The sequence below is a fragment of the Lissotriton vulgaris genome, chromosome 1_1 (assembly GCF_964263255.1).
Source record: "Lissotriton vulgaris chromosome 1_1, aLisVul1.2, whole genome shotgun sequence".
NCBI classification, from domain to species: domain Eukaryota; kingdom Metazoa; phylum Chordata; class Amphibia; order Caudata; family Salamandridae; genus Lissotriton; species Lissotriton vulgaris.
This window is the reverse complement of record NC_141685.1, coordinates 868,838,312-868,854,347: the sequence shown is the minus strand read 5'-3', so window position 1 is coordinate 868,854,347 and position 16,036 is coordinate 868,838,312.

Here is a 16,036-nt window from a genome sequence, read left to right as displayed (position 1 = left end):
CAAATTATCCTTCTCTGCTAGTCATATTACATCTTGCCCTTCCTTCCTCCTTCCACCCTTCTTTCCCTTTTTGTTCAACACATCCATCAAGGTCATCTGATATGACTTTTAGTCTTCTCCATAACTTTCACAGCTGAGTTGGAGTCAGATAGAAGAGGCCATTGCTTACTCAAATCACGCTGGTAATGCTATTGCTAATGCATTGTAAATGCTAAGTAAAGGGTGTCTTCTTCAACCGTTGTTTATTGTTCAGTACAACTTCAAGTTCATACTTAATTAATAAGTCTCACAGTACAGTGAGTGAAGTTTTCCCCTTCCAGCTAGTAATGCCAATAAGTAATGAATATAACTTACCACCTCCCACCACTGCTGCTGGCTCCCCCCCTGGAGCACCTGCAGGTGCCGCAACTCCTGCCCCCTCCGGAATGGAAGCATTGCCGCTGGCCCCGCCGGCACTGGTGGTTGGTACTGGTAGTATGCCTATAAAAAAAATGACACCTTTTTAGATGCCTGTACACCTCTACCTATTTTACTCGTTTTCACTAGGAAGGAAGATTCAAAAAACAGTTAAAATACAACATACATCATCACTAGTCCAAATTGCATAGTAGAGTAGAGTCATTAGACAGACATTATTAGCATTATGTGGTCCCTAGGGTCATCTCTACGCCTACTCTACTCTTTGGAAACTTAGCCTGAGGCATGAAACCATTTTAGATTCATGTCTACTCTTTTGCGGATGTTACCTCACAGCTTGTTGTGTAGTAAGACGCCTTTGAGGCCACATGAGTGTTGCATACAAGTGAAGAGGTTGAAAAACAAGCCATTTTTTATGGGGTTTGATTAGTCCCTATTATTTTGCCATAATGTTACACTTTTTGGCATGACTGCAAAATGCTTGTTTAATTGCATTATACTGTCTAACATGCACCATTTTCAAATAATAAGCAGAAGATTCCCTTCCACCAACCAGAGATTTGCAGAGCTCACAAAAGATACCTGTAACCAGTATTTCTACATTCAGCGGTGAGAATTCACACAGATTTTATCTAGCATGCACTAGTTGTAACAAATATTTACTGTTTTAATCTTATTTATTTTGCATGTTGGAGCTGGCTGTAGTAATTCCATGGAACAACTTACAAAGCTTGTTATTTTGAAATAAATAAACCTTTTGAACTTACACATAGACTCTGTGATATTTGGTGTGGTGTTGTAGACTTACACGAGTGAGTGAGCAAAAGGCTGTTACGTTCTGGGTTGTGTAGTAATCATTGGGTATCTTCGTGTGGGGGTTCGGGACCTACTGAGACACTATAGCTAGTCGGTCAGAGAATTGTGGGTTCTGAGTTCTGACTGAGGTGTGAGTAATGTCCAACCTCCCATCACCAACATCCTATTTTCTTTTGCATAGTTCTGTATGTGACTGTGCAGAATCCTCACAACAGTAGCAGTATGTACTACTATCCTAACAAAAATACTAGTCAAACATCTGGTCGGGCATCTAGGAATTGTCAAAGCCTCGAAATTAAATAGGAAAATCCAAAGGACAGGAGTGGACCCAGTGGCTACAGCTATTGGTCTATCAGAGCTTTATTTAGAAGAAAACCTTAAATAAAGAGTGGCCAACAGGGCAAGCTTAGCTACAGACAGTCTAATAGTAGTAGTAAAGAGAGTCGTAGCAGAGGCAGTTAGAAGGAACTTAAAGGCAGGGATAACCAACATTTGGAAACAGATAATCAAGATCAAAGAAGCTTTTGTAAAAAATTTAATTAGGGATTGGAACCGTAATTAATAGTTCGGAAAAAAGAAGGTGCGTTAAAAGTTTGGGAAATCTAATTGTTAATATTACCACTGAAGGACTTACTGGGACCAGCAGCAGGACCCTCGGTAGAGGAGCAGTCCCATGGTGGTTGTCCCGCCGACTCGGACCGCGTCTTCTTGCCCCTGGGTGCTGATCATAAAAGAAATAATAAATAAAGAGACAAACATAAATGAGTGCTGTGAAACAAATAAATCATTAAAAAAACGCTCAAAAAATATTTTAGGGGGCGTGGCCAAGATGGCGGGGTGAGCGGACGCTTCCTCCCGTAGCTCCTCCGGCCCAGCTCAGCCTGAGCCCTGATTTCTGCGCTTCTCTCCCCCCGCGGCTGCACCGCGGGTGAGAGGACTGTGCCGGAGCTCGAGGGGCACATTTTGGTGCCACTTTGACTTCTGTGGCCCCGGGGGAAGTTCCCGAAAAGTTTATTCGAAGATTGCTCCGAGGAGTAGAGCCCGGGTCGCCCCGAGGAGAAGAGCCTGGAGGCGGAGCGTTGTGCGGCGCTGTCCGCGCGCCTCGGCTGGCCCGAGTGCTGAAAAGCGGAAAGCCGGAGATCCCGAGGGAGCGGACTAAGCGGACTCCGCGGAGTGAGGTGGCTTCCTGGCCGGTGCCCTGGTGGCGGGCACCATTGCTGAGCGACGGACCTTAGCCCTGCACCGGCGGTCTCCCCCCTCCCGGGGTCTCGAAGGGTGACGACTTGCGAACTCCGCGCCTGGAGGCGCTGGATGGCGGAGTTCGAGCAGTGCCCGAGCCGGGCAAATCAACTGGTGGTGGAGGGAAGCATCGGTTTTATACTTTCCGGACTCGTTATCATTTGAGAGTCGCCCACGGACTTGCTGGCTCGGGCTGCCTTCTTGGGTCCCACCCTCCCGCCATCTTGTCTTTGTGTGGCTGAGCCCAGTGACCCCGGCCCGCGCCCTTCTCACACGGGAGCCTCGGCTCGTCCTGGCACCAACTCATCTGCTGCCCTCCCTGGGAGCACGAGGCGGGAGGCCTACACTTCGGACGTTGCTGCCTGCCCTACTGGCCCGGGGGCCGTTTTGCCCAGGCTCAGACCGCCATTTTGTCGCCTGTGACGCACTACCCTTGTCCTCGGCGAGGGCCTCACATCTGGTGCCCGCGAACGGCGGCGCTCGCCTACAGCAACTGACCCTGGGCTTTGCCGGGCCCCAAGATGACTGGAAGACGTGGCGCGGCACGAGGAGATCGCACTTTGCCAGAAATGCTCGGCAGGACCCAGCAACTACGCGACAGGACGCAGCCGTCCCCGGGGGCCTCCCGGGCATCGACGGACGCAACTGTGGGCGAGCCGCCGGTCACGCGGTCCTTCATGGAGGACTTATTCAGCTCCCTCAAGGAGGAATTTCAAACTCTGAAGACCGAAGTGGCTGGAGAGGTCCGGGAGGTGCGCAGGGAGGTCGAGGGCCTGGGCGAGCGGGTCGATACTGTGGAGACGGCGGCTCAACGTCGCGATGAGGAGATAACCCATCTCCAGCAGGACGTCCTCCGCCTCCGGGAGCAATGTGTCGAGCTCCAGGCCCACTCGGAGGACCTCGAGAACAGGTCCAGGCGGAACAACATCCGGGTGCGGGGTGTTCCATCCGCGGATGAAGGTGTGGACCTAGTGGCTTATCTGCAGGACCTGTTCCGCGACATCTTGGAGGAAGGAGCGGATTTCCCAATCCGCATTGACAGAGCACACAGGGTGGGCCGCCAACGCCAGTCATCGGCACCCCCGCCTGATATCCTGGCATTCTTGCCGGATTTCCCCCTAAAGGAGCGCATCATGACGGAGGCCCGCAGGAAGCAACCACTGACCTTCCGAGAAAGACCTGTGGCGCTCTATCAGGACCTGTCCGCCATCACACTGCAGAAGCGCAGGTCTTTCCGCATCGCTACGGACTTTCTGCGAGAGCACGAGACAGCCTATTCCTGGGGTCACCCCTTCCGTCTTATCTTTCGATGGAATGGGGTGCTGCATCAGCTGCGCTCCTTACAAGATGTCTGCGGAGTGCTGGGCCTTACTGCTACGGAGGAGGAAGGGGCTACGCCCGCATGGCGGCGTCCCGAGCGGCGGGGCAGACGGAGGTCGAGAAGGCGCCCATCGTCAGCGCCGGCGAGTCGTCCAGACTCGCCCACCATCAGAGCTGAAATGGCGGAGGCCCTGAGGACTGCGGCCAGGAACTTGCCTGAATCTACTGGAGTGGCCTTAACGGCCTAACTTTTCTCCGGGGGGAGAGGCTCTTAGCTTTAACGATGCTGGGCTGGGGGCTGGGGGGGCGAGGGGGGTGGTGTGTGGCTGGACGTCCACTTGACTGTTTTCTGCAGACTCGCCCATTTGGGCTGGACTGAGACTATGGGGTGTTGTTTTCTGCTTTTTGTTTTGGCTGGTTGCCATAAGTGGGTTTTGGGGGGGTTTCACTGTTGGTTTGTTGTGGGGGGGGTCCCGTCCGAAACTGTCCGAATGTGTACGATGCCGCTTCTGGCCTTCCCTGCGCCCCTGCCCCGCGTGCCCCCTCCGCTGATCCCCCGCCTGCTGCATAGCGCGTTGTTTCCCTGGAGGCGATGCCACCCCTGAAAGTAGTGACCCTTAATGTTAAGGGTCTGAATAACCCCGTGAAGTGTAGGGCGATCCTCTCCCTGCTGGAGGGGTCGCAAGCGGATATCTGCCTCCTGCAGGAGACCCATTTACTTCCCAGAGATTGCCATAGGTTGCGCTCTGCCAAGTTCCCCACGCAACTCTTTTCCTCTGCTGCTACTAAGACCGCTGGGGTGGCCATTCTTCTAGCCAGCTCCTTTAGGGGGGAGGTGTTGTATAAACATGCTGAGCAGAAGGGGAGGCTTTTGGTGTATCGCATGCGCTTCGGAGGTGTTGCCTTTACGGTTGGTTCGGTTTACAGCCCCAACGACCACCAGGATCGTTTCCTAGAAGCGGTGTTGGTGGACGTTACTGCCTCGCCCGATCGCCATATTATCTTGGGGGGAGACCTGAATATGGTCTTCGACTCCACTCTGGATAGGTCTGCCCAGCGCTTTCCGCAGACAGGGGAGCTTTCTAAGGCGGTACAGGACCGGATTGCGGAGATGGACCTGCATGACCTCTGGCGCACCATGCATCCCACCGATAGGGACTACTCATATTTTTCCCACGCACACCGCACTTATTCGCGGTTGGATTATCTTTTGGTGAGCGGCCCGCTTCGCTCGGCTGCCACGGCGGCGGACATCGGGGTCCTGTCCCTGTCCGATCATGCGCCGGTTTCCGGGGTCTTTGCTTGGCCGGCGGCCCCCCCCTCCAGAGGGATGTGGCGGCTTCGAGACACGCTTCTCCATAAGAAATCGGTAGTGAAGCGAGTGGAGGAAGTCATCCAGGACTACCTGGCCCACATTAGCAACTCTGACACGTCCCTGGCTACGCAGTGGGCGGCTTTGAAAACAGTCATCAGAGGAGAGTTTATCTCCATTTCCTCGGCGGAAAACAAGGAACGCCAGCGCAAGAGGGAGGAACTGACGGCGCAGGTTAGGGAGCTTGAGCAGGTCCACCGCCGAACGGGGGCTCCTCGTGTTTGGAAGCAACTGAAGGCGGCACGGAAACTCCTCTCTGCGTTGGATCTTGATCGGGCGGAGTACGCAGCGCTGCGCCTGAAACATGCCTTTTACACCGGCGGAGACAAGTGCGGTAAGCTCCTGGCCCATAGGCTCAGGGCTGCGCAGCAACGCAATGTGGTGAAGGAGCTGGTGGGAGGGGATGGGATCCCGGTTTCCGGTGACGCGGAGGTGGCAGATACCTTTCGTTCCTTTTACGAGGCACTGTACGCTTCGGAACCTTCCCCACCGGGAGAGGCTGAGGCCTATTTGGAATCCGTGACCCTCCCGGCCTTGGACCCCTCCCAGGCGGACCACCTAGAGAGGGACATTCACGTGGAGGAGGTCATCTCCGCGATCGCACGGCTGAAGCATGGTAAAGCCCCGGGCCCGGATGGCTACACGGCCTTGTTCTACAAGACCTTCTGTCCCACTGTCGCTCCTCTCCTGGCTCGCTTGTTCAATTCCTTCTCCGAACCGGGTGCCATCCCACCGGACCTCCTCTCGGCGACTGTGTCGGTTATCCCCAAGCCGGGGAAGGACCGGACCTTGTGCGGCTCGTACCGGCCCATTTCGCTCCTAAATGTGGACCTCAAGCTTTACACCGGAATCTTGGCGGCCAGACTGGGTCTACACTTACCAGGTTTGGTGGAGGCGGATCAGGCCGGTTTTGTACCCGGTAGGCAGACGGTCGACAACACGAAGAGGGTGACGCACGTGCTGGAAAAGGCCTCACGCGTCCCGGGGGAGCAGATGCTGCTATCGGTCGACGCGGAGAAGGCCTTTGATAGGGTTCATTGGCCCTACCTCGAGCTGGTTCTTGGGAAACTGGGGATCGGCGAGAAGTTCCGCACTATGGTCTTTAACTGCTATAGGAGACCGTCGGCGTCTGTGCGTGTTAATGGACACAGCTCCAGCAGCTTCGCCATAGAGCGCGGCACGAGACAGGGTTGCCCCCTCTCGCCGCTCCTCTTTGCCCTTTATATGGAGCCGTTTGCGCAGAGGATTCGCGACAACTCGGACGCTATTGGGGTGAAGATGGGGCAATACACACATACTGTCAGCTTATACGCGGACGATGTCTTGCTGACCCTAGATGACCCCAGGAGGTCACTCCCTGCCTGCGTCCAGGAACTGAACGCTTTTGCCCGCGTCGCGGGCTTTAAAATGAACATGGCTAAGTCGGCTGCACTGGATGTGTCGCTCTCTGCCGACGCCAGGCGGGACCTTCAAAGTCTCTTCCCATTGCAGTGGTCCTCCTCCACGGTGCCTTACCTGGGCATTTTGCTTGCTCCCTCCCTGCCTGCCATGGTCGCAGCTAACTATTCCTCTCTGGGCAAAAAGATCAGAGAGGAACTCGGCCGATGGAACAAGGGCCTACTCTCGTGGCTGGGCCGTATCGCAGCGGTGAAGATGACGATACTGCCCCAGATCCTGTATCTTTTTCGCGCTCTACCTCTCCAGCCCCCCGTGGGTTGGATACGGCAGACGCAGGCAGACATCTCCCGCTTTGTGTGGCAGGGCCGTAAGCCTCGGATGAAGCGGGTCCTCTCCATGCTTGCCCCGGAGGCGGGAGGTCTCGGAGTCCCCGACCTCCGGAAGTACTTTCAGGCGGCGCAGCTCCGGTACCTGGTGGAGTGGAGCCGGTAGGAATCGGACAAACACTGGCTCTTTCAAGACCAGGCAGTTGCAGGCCGTACCCTCCAGGAGGTCCCGTTCTTGCGGCGCATTCATCGCCCGCCTAATCTCTACGCCTCCTTTATCACCCGGGTCCCGCTAAGAGTGTGGGACGCGGTGTGTGAGCTTCGGGAGCTCACCACTTTTCCATCGCCGTTCACTCCCATTGCTGGCAACCCGGACTTCACTCCGGGTCTGGAGCCGGGGGCCTTTTCCCACTGGGTGAGTGCGGGATGCAGAGCGCTTTTCCAGATCTACGGGCCGGAGGGCGTGCTCCCCTTCCAGCAGCTCCGACAGGAGTTTGGCCTGGCGGAAGGGGACAGACTGCGTTACATGCAAGTCCGCCACTGGGCTCTTCAACCCCCAGTGCGTGACGTCGCCGCCCGTCCGATTACGCCCTATGAGCGATGGTTGGTAACCCGGGCCTCGGACGCCAAACTCATCACTGATTTGTATAAGTTTCTCCAAACCCCGCCGTTTCACTACCATAACCCAGGGAGGGAGCGCTGGCACAGGGAACTGGGCAGGACCCTGAGCCACAAGGAGTGGGACAAGATTGCATATCGGGCGAGGCACTCTGCGTACCACACTGGGCTGACGGAAACCTTCACTAAAGTATCCACCTATTGGTACTACACCCCGGAGCGGCTCTACGAGATGCGCAAAATAGGCGATAAGGGTTGCTGGCGCGGCTGCGGACAGGAGGGCACCCTCACTCACATTCTCTGGGAGTGCCCGGTGCTGTCGGCCTACTGGACGGAAGTCTTAGATGAGGTGGATAGGCATTTTGAGATCGAGCTTCCGCGCTTCCCCGCGTATGTCTTGCTTGGCCTCCCCAATGACCTGATGTACCCGCTGAAATCCCGCAGGGGCAGGCAGATTGCGATTGCGCTAGGCTCCGCCGTTCAGAACATACTTGTACTTTGGCGCACCCCCACTGCCCCCTCTATCACTGGTTGGTTGCATAGGCTCTGGCAGGTACTGGGCATGGAGAAGATGTCGCTAACGGTGGCTGGGAATGTTGACCAGTTTGAGGAGCTCTGGCATCCCTTTTTAGCACTGCTGTCCACGGAATTTCGCGAGCTTACGTGTCCACGGTACTTGCGCCTCCTTAGGCTGACGCCGCCGGCGCCAGCGGCGGAGTGAGTGTGCGGACTGGGGGCCGGGGGTCGGGGGTGGGAAGTGGAGTTATATGCTTCTAATGCTGACTTTCGGACGGGGATGTTGGGGTGTTGTTTTCTTTCCTCTTCTTCTTTGCTTTTCTTTCTCCTTCTTTTCTGGGGTCAAGGGGCTGGTGGAACGGTATGCTTCTCTTTTACTGTGTCGCGGAGTCCTATTCTGGCTTGGCCTTGCCTTGGGAGTGGGGGCCTACAGGGGGGTCGTTCACAACGCCTTATCGCCTTATGTCTTTGCCTTGTTACCCTCTGGGGCATCCTGCCTCCCTCTTTTTCTTCTGCCTCGCTGCAACGTTTTTGCTTCTTGTACTGTATGTTTACCTGACTTCCTGATCCCCTCCCCGTGTTTTTTCTTTTTTATGCCTTAATAAAATACTTTAAACCTAAAAAATATTTTAGGATTACTGTACAAAGACCCAGTGGCAAGAGTAGTAGCAAATGGCCACATATCACGTGATATACGTTTGGCGCAGAGAACTAGGCAGGGATGCCCGCTCTCACCCCTCCTTTTCGCCTTGGTCCTAGAGCCGCTGGCAGTTACTATTTGAAAGATGCCGCTATTGAAGGTGATTAGATGGGATAATAATTGGGAAGATAGAGTGTCCTTATACGCAGACGATATGTTGATTTACCTCACGGACCTGGGAAGTAGTCTTCCGAACCTCCTAACAATATGCAACTCACATGGGCGGGTGTCCGGCTACACTATTAATTGGTTGAAATCGACAATTTATGAGCTTAAGGGACCGACCCCGCCCCTTCCGGAGTCTTGCCCTCTGGAGGTGGCTGATAATTCCTTTAAATACCTAGGCATACATGTCACCCGATATGCCACAGACTTCATTACTCTTAATCTACAGACCCCTCTCATTCGGCTACGCAATGATGTACAACACTGGAAGGAACTTCCGTTAACATTGCTGGGCAGAGCAGCATTATTTAAAATGATGGCACTGCCGCGCTTTTTGTACATACTTGAAAACACTCCAACACTAATACCCACCAGCTACTTTCAGAGGGTGACTGCACTGATGTCGAGTTTACTATGGGGGAATCGTCCGGCCCGAATAGCCCACATGAAGCTTAGCAGGAGCTGGTACGATGGCGGGATTGCACTACCTAATATGCAACTGTACTACTGGGCGGCCCAACTCAAGGTTCTCAACCAATGGGTGCATGCCCCACAGGACGACCCGGCATTTCAGGCGGACAGGGCACAACTAGGCACCCACAGCCTACTGGCGCCTCTGTATCACAAGGGTACTGCGGCGAAACTGATAGGACCCACCAAGCATACCGTGCAGCTATGGTACAAGGCGCAAACAAAACTACACTGGGAAGGGATCATCACGAAACTCACACCACTCTGGGACACCAAGGCACTGGGACATTTGAGACGTACTAAGGGCTTCACCCAGTGGGACAACATTGGGATATCAACAGTGGGAGACATGTGGTCCAGAGAGGGGATGATACCATTTGCGTCCCTTCAGGAACAATACGAATTAGGGGACACTAAACTGTTTAGATACATACAAATTAGGCATGCCCTCCAGGCAGTGATCCCATCGAATACCACCCCCCCCCCCTTGAAGACCGCCTGCTCACGGACTTTATGCAAGAGGGTGCAACGTCCTTAACCTACCGTAAGCTGCTTAATAACCTGCCTGACCCACTGGGGAAACTAAAAGATAAATGGGTGGAGGATGTCGGTGATTTTGACGACTCTGACTGGAACGCAGCTATTGCTTCCCCACGTGAAGCTGGCATATCAGCTGGGTTCCTCCTGGTACAGTTAAAAATCCTACATAGGATATACTACACAAGAACTACTCTACATAAATTGCAGAGGGCGGATCACCCTTATTGTCTTAGGGGGTGCGGTGAGGAAGGCACTTTTATTCACACACTCTGGAGCTGCACGAGCCTCCGCACCATCGCACAAACACTTGACACCTCACTAACACTAGATCCACGTGTGTGCTTGCTGAAGGTGTGGGGGCCAACTGATTTAACATTTTATGGTAGATTGTGGACCACGATAGGCCTCATGACAGCCAAACGGGACATTGCACAAAAATGGGGGACGGCCGAGCTCCCCACCTTGGCACAATGGAGTAAAAATATGGATATGCTCATGTTAACAGAGAGGGCGGTATACAAAATGAGAGCCAATCCGCGTAAGTGCAATGGACTTTGGCAGCCCTGGAACACGTACAGAGGGGACATTTGCGAACCATTGCTGAAAGATGATATTGATAGCTCAGAGGATGAGGAAGAAATTGAGTGAAGGCCAAGGGTTACAGAAAGTGGCACGCACAATGGGTACGGACCTTGTCTGATGCAATAGGAGCTGATGGGAGGGGTGGTTGGGAGGTGGGGTGTAATCTTGTGTGGCTTGCAGGTATGGCGTCCAGCAGGGTAGCGTTGATATTGATCAGCAAAGTATACGTTATGTGTGTTACAACTGAGTCACGTGTTGAGTTTTTTAGTTTTACATAAAACACAAAATGCAAGTTATCATTATGTACGTATCTAACTTGTTCCTAGAGATTCAACAACCTATCTGACCGATAATATGACAATGACCTGAATAGGCCAGAATGCATACTTGTGTACCATTCGTATGACACCTTATACGCCGGCCTCAGGGTTGTAGGCACAAATATGTACTGTTGTTGGAAATGGCTATATAATCTTGCAATAAAAAAAATATATATATATTTTAGGAAACAACAATTGAAACAAAATTGACCTATCTAATTAAAACGATTACTGGCTTGCAGGATTCATGGACCATCTACTTATTATGAACACTAATCTAAGGTTCCATAATCATTCTGATTCCAGAATACTAACAAAGCCTAAGTACCACCTAACCTACCCCACCTATTTCAGATGGGCCAATTGTTCAGTAAGTCTGCATTTCTATTTTATTTTTGCCTTCAAAAATGCATAGATGAGAAGGAGAACACATGCATCCATTTGTGCATACACCAAATTGTTGGTTGGTTGCGTCATCTGTTATTCTGGTACTGACTGACAATGCTGAGCCTGCCACTCACTAAACAAACTACAAAAGGTTCCATGGAGGACTGGGGTAAGCAGCATTCAGTGACAGAGGAGGCGCCACGCAGACCATAAAAAAATATGAATACTAAGTAAACCTATTATCCATCCACCACTATTTCACAGAAGGACAATGGAAGGCCTAGACTCTATTTATAGCATTAACTAACTTAAGTTCTCTAAATAAAACTTTTACATCCTTAATCAGCCCAAGCTGGCGCAAAGTTGCAAATAAGTAAGAGTAGTGCTGAGCAGCACCTGTGTGATTTTGAAACGTAATTGACCTGCAATGTAACTAAGTGCATCAGTAATCATGTTATTCATCCAAAAATGATACACAATACTTATACTACTATATATTAGCTACTCACTACTACTATTTAAGACTATTTTCGAAATTTCCTTGATTTTAACTTTTGTAATGTGATGACTTTTGTATTTCTGGTTTTATGTAATGGTTTTCAGTAACCAACAATAAATATCATTCAATCATACTCACCAAGCCCCTCAACCTCGAAACCTAGCAGGTTTAACAGATTTTGCTCCCGGTCCAGGATGTCTGATCACCGGTGGTCCAGCTGGTTGTGGGTGCGCTGGATCCCTGAGCAGCGAAACACTGCCTGGAGCACCTTCGCCCACAAGTGCTGACGCTCCTGGGTAAAGTACCTGGAGCCTGGACTGCCGCCTGCAGCCAAGGTCAAGGGGAGGTGGCTCTGGATGAAAAAACAAGGGCGGCCACCTCCGCCTCGCCGATAATCTGACAGGCCTGCTCCCCTGCAGGGTGCATGCTGCCACAAGGCAGCCGGCTCTTGGGCGCAGGTGCCTTGTCCTTGGAGCCAGTACTGCTGCCCTTGGCCATGGTTCTGGGGTGGAGGCGGAAAAGAAAAGGAAAAAATAAAGTTAGGGGGAAGAAGTAGGAGCTTAAAGAAAGAAGTAAAATAAAACAGTAGAAAAGTAAAAAAAAAAACAGTAAAATTAGAAATCAATGCAATTTATAAACTTAGGGACAGAGAGAGATAGATAAAAAATAGTGAAAAAAAGTGAAAAAAACTGCAATGATTAAAGATAGATGGAAAACTAGGCCCAGAACCATAGCATAAAGTGAAAAAACAAGATGGCCGTGAACCATCGCAACCACGTGGGTAAGTTTGCGTGATATTTCTCCCGAGCACGCACTAGTCATTGCAAACAAGTAGATAGCTTTCGCGAACATGATATGCGCATCGCGACCACGCTATACGCGACCCGGAACAGGAAATAAGGCATTGCGAGCAGGTGGGAGAAGTGAAAAAACAAGATGGCCGCACCCGTAGGCGACTGCATGGGTAAGTTCACGAGCTGCTATCCCCTGGGCACTCAAACAGCGCCCCGAACATGCACAACGTGCTCCCGAAAAAAAAAAATGCATCGCGAACGGTCACGACAAGCAACGACGCACGCTTGCGAAGCTACGCAAAGCTTGCGTAGTGCAAGAACATCTTTGCGTAGCTTCGTGTAGCGGGACTAGGTGCACTACACCCAGGCATTATTATATCGAATTTTTAATATCTATTTTCGAAAAGTATTTTGTATGTTAATATATGTGTTAAAAGTGCATACTATTTTGGAATGTATGTTAATTTTTTTAAAGTAATGAATTTTATGTTATTTAATTTTTGCGTAATTTAATTCTGTAGCGGTTTGTGGGTTTATAGGGGAATAGGGTGGGAAGTAATTTATTTATAGTAAATTAAATATTAATCTTTAGGATTTTTTCATTCTTTATTTAATTTTGTCTTTTAGTTCTGTAGCGGGTTGTGGGTTTATACGGGAATAGGGTGGGAAGTAATTTAATTGTAATTAAGTAAATATTTATTTTCATTTATTGGTATTGATAATTGTTTTTATTATTAATTATTAATTGGTAATTAATTTTTATTATTTGGTAATTAATTTGTATTAATTGATTAATTGATGAATATGTTGATTGCATTAATTTATTATTCGGAGCAGGTTGTGGGTTTATAGGGGAATAGGGTGGGAACTAATTTTATTGTAATTAGGTAATTATTGCAATCATTTTTGTGTTGATAATTAATTTAATGTTAATTAATTATGAATTGGTAACTTGTATTACTTAATTTTTTTGTTTTGAAAAGTAATTGGTTTTTAATTAGTTATTAATAGGTAATTAATTTTAATACATAATATTTATTGGTATTTATAATTAATTAACTATTACGTATTTTGGAATTGGTAAATAATTGTAATTAATTTGTCATTGCTATTGATAATTAATTTTGTTTAAAAATTAAATCATTGCTTTCCCTACTATTGCACTCACTGGAGTGGTAATAGTAATTTTTACCCCTACCCTATCCAACGATTCCCGTACTGTTGCATTTACTGGAGTGGGAATAATAATTTTTACCCCTACGCTATCCAATGCTTTCCCTACAGTTGCACTCTTTGGAATGAGAATAGCAATTTTTACCCTCTCACTATCCAACACTTTCCCTACTGTTGCACAATCTGGAGTGGGAATAGTAATGTTAACCCCTACACTATCCAATGCTTTCCCAACTGTTGCACTCTCTGGAGGGGGAATGGTAATGTTTACCCGTACGCTATCCAGCGCTTTCCTTACTGTTGCACTGTCTGGAGTGGAAATAGTACTTTTTATCCCTACGCTATCCAACACTTTCCTTACTATTGCACTCTCTGGAGTGGGAATAGTAATTTTTACCCCTACACTATCCAAAACTTTCCCTACTGTTGCACTTTCTTGAGTGGGAATAGTAATTTTTACCCTCCCACTATCCAACGCTTTCCCTACTGTTGCACTCTCTGGAGTGGGAATAGTAATGTTAACCCCTACGCTAGCCAACGCTTTCCCTACTGTTACACTCAGTGGAGTTGGAATAGTAATTTTTACCCTCCCGCTATCCAAAGCTTTCCCTACTATTGCACTCCCTGGAATGGGAATATTAATGTTTACCCTCCCACTATCCAATGCTTTCCCTACTGTTGCACTCACTGGAGTGGGAATAGTACATTTTACCCTCCTGCTATCCAACACTGATGTAATTTTTTTTTTAGAGATTACATATATTATGTATTATTATTATTAATAATTTGTAATTACTTTAAAGTGTGTTATTTAATTATATTGATGATTTTATTAAGTTAATATTACTTTTAATATATTTTAAAAATTCGATATTTTTTACAAACTATATTTTAGACAATATTTTGTCTTATAAATTCATTCTATATTATGCAGATCAAAGATGGCCGCAGGGGTAGTGCGCAGCCTAATTCCTTCTGAAGCGGTCGCTCCACCCTACCTCCTGACCTCATAGCGCTGTCCTGGTATCGTAGCGCTGCTTCTCCCCACTGCCATACCTTGAATTTGAATTAATTTGCACCCAGTTTGTGGCGTAGCGCACCGCATTGCTTTGATTGTTTTTATATTTAAATTGTGCCTGTGTGCTCCACCGCTCGCTCGCATTGCCCGCATTGCCTCCTGAGCAAAATTGCTGCCTGATTGCACCCATAGCATCCTGTTGTCCTTTTGTTTTTGTTACGACCATTTTGTTGTGCCTGCAGCCCGTCCCTCCCCCTACGCTCCCGCCTCCCAGCTCCCCTTCCCACCCACTGGACACCAGGAACGGCCCGGCTGGGGATTCTCTGTGACCAGCCTGATTCCTTCTGAAGCGGTCGCTCCACCCTACCTCCTGACCTCGTAGCGCTGTCCTGGTATCGTAGCGCTGCTTCTCCCCACTGCCATACCTTGAATTTGAATTAATTTGCACCCGGTTTGTGGTGTAGCGCACCGCATTCACAGAGGAAACCAGGAGAGACCTCACACCTAAAATACCCATTATCTGTGGTGTTAGGCAAGGATGTTTGCTCACCCCCACGCCTTTTATCGTATATATTCATGGAGTATTAAAATGGCTGACAAAACGTAATCATGTTGCCCCTAAATTTGAAGGTATCAACACCCCCCTCCGAATGCTTGCCGATGACACATTTTTAATATATCGTACCCCGTTTGGCCTTCTGGCTCTGCTAAATGACTTCACATAATTTTGTCCTACCAGGGGACTAGAGACATACCCTCAAAGTCAACATGTATAGCACTAAACCCACATTGCTCCTTTAGAGGCAGAATGAGCATTGAAGGGATGCCCCTGGAGCAAATATGAAGTTTTGATTACATGGGTACTAGATTGGCTAACAACATGTCCTGGATACCACAGCTGGGGAAAAGTAAAACCATCATGCTACAAAGGGCCTTGGCTATAGGAAGGAAATACAAGGCCACTTCCAGGGAAGTAGTTTCCCTTGCCCGTGGAGTATATGGGGCCACATCTCTCTGAGGGGCAACATATGGAGCAGAACTTTTGGGATGTGTCCTTATTCAATCAGACTAAAAAACAATTAATTAGGATCCTGGCAAATCTTCCAGCTGACACATCCCTTACAACACTCTGACTAGACTCTTGACATATTGGATGTGTCCCTGGATGACACCAGAACTTGAGATCTATTGGAAAGCTGTGGTAGAGATAATTGCCATTAACAGGGGTACCTGCATCCAGTGGCTTAGGAAATTAAAAACCTTGTGTGTGCTCATTAAATTGAATGAGCTCTGGCTCACCCCTGCTTCATTGTTAATAGGTATCCACACAAAAATTAAGCAAACTTATTAGGCCCCTATGGTGGA